This window comes from Brassica napus, chromosome C8, assembly GCF_020379485.1.
Source record: "Brassica napus cultivar Da-Ae chromosome C8, Da-Ae, whole genome shotgun sequence".
In the NCBI taxonomy this organism is placed as follows: Eukaryota; Viridiplantae; Streptophyta; class Magnoliopsida; order Brassicales; family Brassicaceae; genus Brassica; species Brassica napus.
Genome location: NC_063451.1, coordinates 21,806,729 through 21,815,484, shown reverse-complemented (window position 1 = coordinate 21,815,484; position 8,756 = coordinate 21,806,729). Strand labels below are relative to the sequence as shown.

At 41.7% G+C, this 8,756-nt stretch overlaps 1 long non-coding RNA gene across 1 annotated transcript; it reads left to right on the top strand.

The window, feature by feature from the left end:
- The first annotated feature begins 811 nt into the window (after positions 1 to 811).
- On the top strand, positions 812 to 2,087 carry LOC111208884. The gene is made up of 4 exons (XR_002660791.2): positions 812 to 1,018; positions 1,090 to 1,406; positions 1,511 to 1,648; positions 1,814 to 2,087. It is a non-coding gene; the product is annotated as an uncharacterized LOC111208884 (long non-coding RNA).
- Positions 2,088 to 8,756: the final 6,669 nt, after the last annotated feature.

Below are 8,756 nucleotides of genomic sequence, written 5' to 3'. Positions count from 1 at the left end.
TGATTATTTTCCCAGGGATAGGGTATGTTGTTCGATTGTTCGTATACGTAGGTACGTCTGTCGTTAATTTTGGCTGCCTGATTAAGGGTGTTGCTCGATGTCCTTAAAGCTCGCGAGGTAGCATGTCCTGGAGCTCTTCTGGCTTCCTCTGATAGTTTCGACTCCTTTCGGGGTTGGAAATTTCAGGCATTGGTGATATGTTGAGGGGATTGCCTTCATGCTGTATACAAAAAGGGTTTTCAAAATTAGTAAATAACATGTATTTTTCCTAATGATCTTAATATTTAAAATAATTTAAATTATATTTCTTAATATTAGTTCAAAAATATATAAATCAATTCAAATAAATTTATGAAAATCCGTTCATCAAAGTTACATAGCAAACTCTAATTCAGTTATATTTATGAGAATAGTTTGTCAAGGTTTAACATAGATATATAAGTAAGTAAACAATAACAGAAAATTATTTTGCAGTAAAAAATAAATGCTATAAATTATAGAAATGATTATTTTAAGTATACAAATAAAATAAAAATATGAAAAATCACTACAAAAAAAGTTTACATTGATAGCATATTGTTATAGCACGTTTTACTGATCTGCTATCGTTGATAATTTAAAATTTTCTGTATTATATAACAGAATTAGATAACGCTACAATAGAGTAAATGCTATGATATCAGAGTAAATGCTATGATATCAGTAAGCGGAAGCTAATTTCTTGAGTTTTTGGATGAAAATTAGGCAAGCACCAAATAGATAATTTTTTTCCCTATCGGTAAAATTTTAGATATTTAAATTAGAAAAAGTTATTGTCTTGTACACTTGGAAAAAAAAAATCTCCCACTCACTGTAAACATAAACCGTATTAAGAAAAAAGAGTTACGATACTCTCTTTTTCTTCTTCTCCTCCGCCACAGAACAACGAAATTGACAAGAGGAGGATGTCCGGAAGTTGTGAACAGCTCAGTTGGGTCGGATCGAGGAAGAAACCCGACAACTCTCCACCATCCGCGAGGTCAGATTTGCTCTCTCTATCTCCATCTCTCCCTCACTCTCTTTGCTTTGAATCTGACGGCGTTTTGATAGAGGCGAACCCACGGCGGAGCTTCTCTTCGTCGGTAGCGGAGAGGGAGAAGACAGAGGAAGAGGACGACGCGGTGAAGATATATGAGCAACGGTGGTTTGTTCGTGCAAGACGCTTGCGAATCATCTCACCAACTGTGGTTTTCAGTCTACTCCTCGAGATGAGAGGGTGCAGCAGTCTCTGTTAATATCTTTGATCCTTTTTTTTTTGCTGTTGAATGATGATTCAGGATGTTTGATAACTTGTTTAGATTTGTTCTCAATAATCATCAGAGTAGGGATTCGAGCAGCTGATTCAGGGGATGATTAAACCGTATAAAGTTGCGTCCTTTACTATTATTTTTTTGTATTGTTGTTACATTTGTTTCAGGGGAGTATAAAGTTGGGTTCCTTATGATTTATGGTATTGGTGTATTTGTTTCAGGAGATCGTGTAATCAAGGCGTTTATGATTCAACGTGGGGATAATTCGGCAATGATGGGACTGGTGGTGGTGAATCTATCTATGGCTGGGACAAGAGAGAGCTTTCCTGATTCTTGATGATACAGAGAATGCAGCTACGGTAAGATATCTCAGACTTAGACTGATGCTTTCAGTGAGTAGAATTTCGAGATATGTTGTGAAGTAGTCTGAACTTCATATGATTTTTAGCTATGCATCATCGTTATTGATGGAATATTTAAGGCAAGGTTTACATATGAAACTCTGAAACGGTCTCTACTTTTAGGTAACACACAACGATAAGTATTAAGGAAGATGCACATGATGATAAGAAGCAAAGGGAGCTGATTCATCTTGCTACTCAGCTGATTCATCTTTGGAACCTGATGGACACTCCTGATGAAGAAAGGGAGCTGTTTTGATCACTTTACTTGTAATCATATCAAATATATATATGTTAGCTTCGGTCAATTTTATTTTATTACCAAACTACAGTTGTTGTTGTTGTGTTGCTGTATTTGTAAAACTACAATGCAAAATGCCATAACTTTTTATGAAAATGACTATTGTATCTATAACATTTTTTACAGACAAAAAAGAGTTTGATGTTTAAATTTAGGATTTAAGGTTTAGGTATAGGTTTAGGGTTTTAAACTCTAATTTTTCACACTATAACCTCAAATCTTAACCCCAAACCCTATTCACCAAATCCTATTCTCCAAACTCCAAATGTACTTCAAACTTAAAAAAATTAAGATCTGAACTTTAAAATTTATATCATAAACACTAAACTTTGAGATAGTGATGGAACACATAATTTTGTTTTTTTTTAGCTATTCATAAAGTTTAATCCTTACTTTTATACAACTTATGAAAATTCAAATCTAGTCATTTTGATCATAGTTTAAAAATTTATGATTTACTTGTGTTTGTTTATAGTATAAACTCCAAACCCTATTCCTAAACTCTAAATACTCTGCTTCAAACCCTAAGGACTAGACAACAATTTATAACACTAACTTTAATTAATTTTAAATTCCAAAACATAAATTTTATATTCTAAAGTCTAAATATTTAACTAAATTATAAACCATAAAACTAATTATTAAAATTTATAAACTCTAAATCTTAAACTATAAACATAAACCTTTATTCTAAACTCTATACTTTAAATGTAAACTCTAAATCTTTTTCAATTCTATTTTTCACTTAAAATTTTACAAGTATATTAAACATATAAACTACATTGAAATTATTACTAAATTTATACAAAAATTAATTTATAAAAATAGAGTATAACAAAGAAAAAAACAAAGAGGAAAAAGCCTTGACTTGTGTTAAAAAAAAAAGAAAGAAGGAAAAGCCTTGACCAATAAAAAAAACCAATTCATAGTGGTGAGGATAACTAAAATATTAATCTCCACCGTTGATAGATTTCAATCTAATGGATATTATTCACTTAATTTTTATTTTCTCTTTCTCACGAGGTCTTTACAATCTTTTCATTCCATAGATCTCAAACTAAACTTCTCCTTCTCACTACCGTCACTCGTCACCACCACAACCATCGCTCATCACCACCATCGCCGTCCGACACCACCACCACAACGGAGACCAAGCGAAGTGGTGGCCACTGGCCATGGTGGTGCGGCTGAGACCAAGCGAAGTGGTGGAACAGAGAGAAGATATAGAGCTCGGAGATGCAGAGAATGAAGAAGACGCGACGGTCGGTCTCTAGCTCGTTCCCATCTTCACCAGCAGCAGCACCACCACCACCGACGCGCTCGTCATCACCACTACGGTTGTGAAAGAAGACCTTGACGGGATAGTGGTTGAAGACCTTGATGGTGGAAGAAGAAGGGGAAGCTACGGCGGCTGGAGTCTTTTTTTTAGGTTTAGATTTTTTTTAGGTTTGGTCTAGTGTAAACCAAGTTGGGAAAATTGTGGTTGTTTTACTTTAGTTTTTAATTTATGGTTTAGTTTTGTAAACCAGAATTTATTCGTAAACTAAATTTAATTCATAAATAAAATTTATTTTATTTCTAATTATAAAACAAAATTCCGGTTTAATTTTTAATTATTTTATTTTTAATTATAATTATTTTTGGTTTATTGTAAAAAAAATCTATCATAGCACAAAATATAATCAATTTATAACAAAAAAATTAGTGTTATAGTAAATATAATAACAACATTCAAGTATTGATATCGTATCTTTATATTTTGTAGCGTTTAAAAAATGCTATCATAAAGACCTATGATGGCTGCCGATGACATAGCATAACAGAAAATGCTATAAAAACCATATTATAACATTTTCGTGAGCTAAGAATGTACATATTTCTTGTAGTGATAATAAATATTAAAAAGTATGGTTTAATAAGAGAGAGCCAAATGTGGTTTTAGAAATAAACCTAATTTAAATTGATTTGTAAGAGTTTGTAAGAAAATATATAAGTAGCTAAATGATACAATGTAAACTAGAATTATACAATTTATTCAAAAAAAAAAACTAGAATTATACAGAAAAAACTAACTAATATATGAATATTTAAATGATAAAGAATAACCTATATACCATGTTCGTATGGTGGCCTACGTTTCAAACCCCGAACATTTAACATCTTTTCAAACCCACTATACCATCCGACCACACACGCATAATTTTCGTATGAATTGTTATGTAAGTAATTGTAGGAGACGGATTACATCCCTCCACGGATTAGATCCCTCCACAAGGCCCATCGAATAACAGGCCCTAATCCAGCAAGCTGGATCAGTTTGGTCAGCTCGGCGGCTAAACGTATCGGCTCGATCTTAGAGTACTTTTAGCCGGTCGAGTAAGCCGACCAAAAGTACCCGGCTTGGAGGGAACCTTGTCCAGGCCCGCATACTCGGCCTCTCGCATCAAGGCCCAAAGAGGTACGAAATTAGGGCATCAAGGGCAGGAGACCTATAAAAGGGGTAGGAGAAGCAACAAGAAGAGGACTTTTGACTATTGAACACACAAAGAGGCTAGATCTAGGGTTTTAGACGATCTCTTTGATCTTGTTGCTCTTTGATCTTGTTGCTCTTTCCTGTCACTCTTGTAACCCTTCGGTTCAAATCTAATAAAACGTCTTTAGTCATCCTATTTCTGACTTCTTTCATTTTAGTCGACTGAATCTCATTCAAACAATTGGCGCCCACCGTGGGGCTGACTAAAGTAACGTTCTAGATATACATGGTTCAAGACGACGCCACCTTCGGCGCTCCGGGAGGAGAACCGACCCCTACGCCCGAAGCCGCGCCACCCATCGCCGCAGATTTTATGAGCTCTATCATGGCTCGACTTGCTCGTCAAGACGAAGTCCAAAAGACGACCAACGACCAATTAGCTGCTTTGGTCGCGGCACTCACAGCTCCCGATGGCCAAACAAGCCGTCCCCAGCAGATACGCCGTCGCCTCTTTAACACCAACCCAACGGCGACCGGAGGCGACCATATCTCAGACGACTCGGAGCCTAATGAAACCCTTCTCGCCGACCACCCCCAGTAGGATCTGATCTCACAACCATACGCGAGCTCGCCGAGCTCAAACTCAGCTTCCAACAAATGAGCGAGAAGATCCATCAAGTAACCAGCGCGGCCCCGCAAATCGAGAGCGTCCTCGCCGCAACATCATGCACCCATTTTACTAGCGCTCTGACTAGTGTGCAACTCGGTAAGATAGAGAAGTTGCTCCTACCCGAGTACAAACCCGGCGGAGACCCGGTGGAACACATGACAGCTTTCAACATCGCGATGGCACGGGCTCGACTCCCCGATGAGGAAAGGGACGCAGGCTACTGCCAACTGTTCGTCGAAACTCTCCGCGAGCAAGCCCTAACCTGGTTTTCCCAGTTAGAGGAAAACTCCATCGGAAGCTTCCGCGACTTGTCAGCAGCTTTTCTCAAGACTTACATTATGTTCACCAAGCGCAGCGCTACCGCCTCTAGCTTGTGGAACCTCAACCAAACCAAAGACCAGAGCCTCCGCGACTACATGGAGAAGTTCAAAGTCGTAGTCTCGAGGATTGAAATTCCAGACGGTATTGCCATCGACGCCCTGCGGAACACATTGTGGGTTCGTTCTAAATTCCGAGAGGATTTATACCAAAACTCAACTACGTCGCGCGATCTGACAATTTCATCCGAATGGAAGAAGATACTAACGCCATTCTCAGCAAGATAAACACACCCAAAACTCCAGCGGCTAAAAACGCCAACACGCGACAAGAACTGCTCCAGCATGCTCCAATCGACAAAAACGGCCGCAAAGACGGATACATGTATGTCGTCAATGAGAACAACGTGCCAGTTTCAACTCTCGTAGTCTGCGGAGAAGGATGGAACAAGTAGGTAAGGAAGCCTGATTCGTCCGACAAACCAGTCGACGCCGTTTGCTCGACCCAGACTACAACAGCAGCAGGTTCAGCGGTAGGACCTTCCAGAACCGTCGATCTCACCAAACATTGCAAGTATCACGACGTCAAAGGGCACGATACGACAGAGTGCAAGTCACTCTATGCGCACTACCTCTCATCCTTAGCAAGTGGCGACTTCAAGTTCGAACCCCTAAAGGCTAAGCCGAAGAACGGCAAGAGCTGGAGCAAGAATAACGAAAGGAGAGCCCAGCGCAAATCTACAGGCAAAGGTCGACATAGCGAAACCCAACAACGAGATGACGAGGAGGATGCTCCGAAGAGTAACGGCGAGGCAGACTCCTCGGCCGATGAAGAGCAACCAGCTAACCGCAGACGCATTGAGGTCATACGTTCTCAGCAAACCTTGTCGTCGGACGATGAGAACGATGACACACCTGTACTCGAAGATTTGAGAGATGTTCTGAAACGAAAGTTCGAATCCGAAAATAGCAACAGCTCCACGCGCAATGATCTCCGGACAACGTTGAATGCACGAAAGTCACGCTATACTTGGAACCCCTTGGATACAATCAATGCAGGCCATTCCATCTACTTATCACCAGTGCGTCAAGTTCCCCGGTACGGACAGAAAAATCAAAACACTGCGAGGAGATCAGACAGCCGGTAGGGAACTCCTAGTCGCCACAGTTAAACTCCAACGATCGTCTTTATCGGTTAACTCCGTTACTCCTCCAACCTATAAAGCCTGCTCCCAGGAAGGCGAAATTCTCGAGTTACCTATTGACGATACCGATCCAAGACGGACCGCAAGGATTGGTGCATATCTGTCTGAAGATATGCAGCGGTCAGTTCTCAACTTTCTCAAGGCGAATGTGTCCACATTCGCGTGGTCCAAGTCAGACATGAAAGGAATTGATCCGGCCATAACAACTCACGAACTAAACGTCGATCCGACATTCAAGCCTATCCGACAGAAGCGACGCAAGCTCGGTCCCGATAGGTCAAAGGCTGTAAACGAAGAGGTCGATCGGTTGCTCGGCGCTGGCTCAATTGCTGAGGTGCGCTACCCTGAGTGGTTAGAAAATCCGGTAGTCTTCAAAAAGAAGAACGGGAAGTGGCGCGTCTGCGTCGATTTCACTGACTTAAATAAAGCCTGCCCAAAGGACAACTATCCTCTTCCCAACATCGACCGTTTAGTCGAGTCCACGGCTGGAAACGAGATGCTCACCTTCATGGACGCTTTCTCTGGGTACAACCAAATCATGATGCACCCCGACGATCGCGAAAAAACGATATTTATCACGGATAGAGGAACCTACTGCTATAAGGTCATGCCATTCGGTTTGAAGAACGCAGGAGCAACCTACACTTCGAAACTCTCAACAAATACGGCATGAAACTGAACCCAGCAAAGTGCACGTTCGGGGTTTCCTCAGGCGAGTTCCTTGGATACATAGTCACGCAGCGGGGAATCGAAGCCAACCCGAAGCAGATCTCAGCGGTCCTGAACCTCCCGAGCCCAAAAAACAGTAGAGAAGTGCAACGGCTTACGGGTAGGATAGCTGCACTCAACCGGTTCATCTCCAGATCCACCGACAAATGCTTGCCATTCTACGACCTCCTGCGAGGTAACAAAAGGTTTATCTGGGATGAGAAATGCGTGGAGGCATTTACCCAACTCAAGCATTATCTGACAACACCACCTGTTCTCGGCGACGTTCTATCTCTTTACGTCGCAGTATCACAAGTAGCAGTCAGTAGCGTTCTAATAAAATAGGATCGCGGTGAGCAAAAGCCAATCTTCTACACAAGCAGGCTCATGACTGGACCAGAAACGCGATACCCAACTCTGGAGAAGATGGCACTGGCGGTCGTCGAAGCGGTGAGGAAGCTTCGCCCTTACATTCAGTCACATTCGGTGGAAGTAATAACCGACTAGCCCCTCCAAACAATACTTCAAAATACAAACAGGTACAGAAGACTAACGAAGTGGGCTATCGAACTCAGTGAGCTTGATATCACTTACAAGAACAGAACCGCAGCGAAATCTCAGGTTCTCGCAGACTTCTTAATCGAATTGGCCCCAGAGTTGGAGCAAGATCTCACACTCCCAAGCCCAAACTGGACACTGCATGTCGATGGATCTTCAACTAACAGGGGCGCAGGTGCTGGAGTTCAACTACAATTCCCGACCGGCGAACTGATCAGACAGTCTTTTAGCTTCGGCTTTCCAGCCTCGAACAACGAAGCAGAATACGAATCTTTGATCGCTGGACTCCGCTTAGCAAAAGCTGTCAAGGCAAATGCCTAAGCGCCTACTCCGACTCGCAGTTAGTCGCCAGTCAGTTTAGCGGCGATTACGACGCCCGTAACGATCGGATGGACGCCTACCTCAAGATAGTACAGGGCTTAGCCGCAGTGTTCGAATTCTTCGAACTCGTTAAAGTTCTCAGAGGAGAAAACATCTGCGCCGACGCCCTTGCAGCCCTTGGAAGCAAGCTTCGTAACCAAGTTAAACGAACTATTCCAATACACCGCATTGAGAAGCCGAGCATCGATATCTCGACGGACCAAACCATCGTCATTGCCCCCAATCACCGAAACCGACACGCTCGTTACTGATGAATTCGGCCCTGACTGGCGAACTGAGTTCATCGACTATCTATCAAAGGGGGAACTTCCAACCGAGAAATGGGCAACCCGCCGACTAAAAACACGCAGTGCCCATTATGTCGTCCTAGACAACGAACTCCATCGATGGACTGCGAGTAAAGTACTCCTCAAATGTATCCATGGTGAAGAAACGGTCAGGGTTATGGCCGAA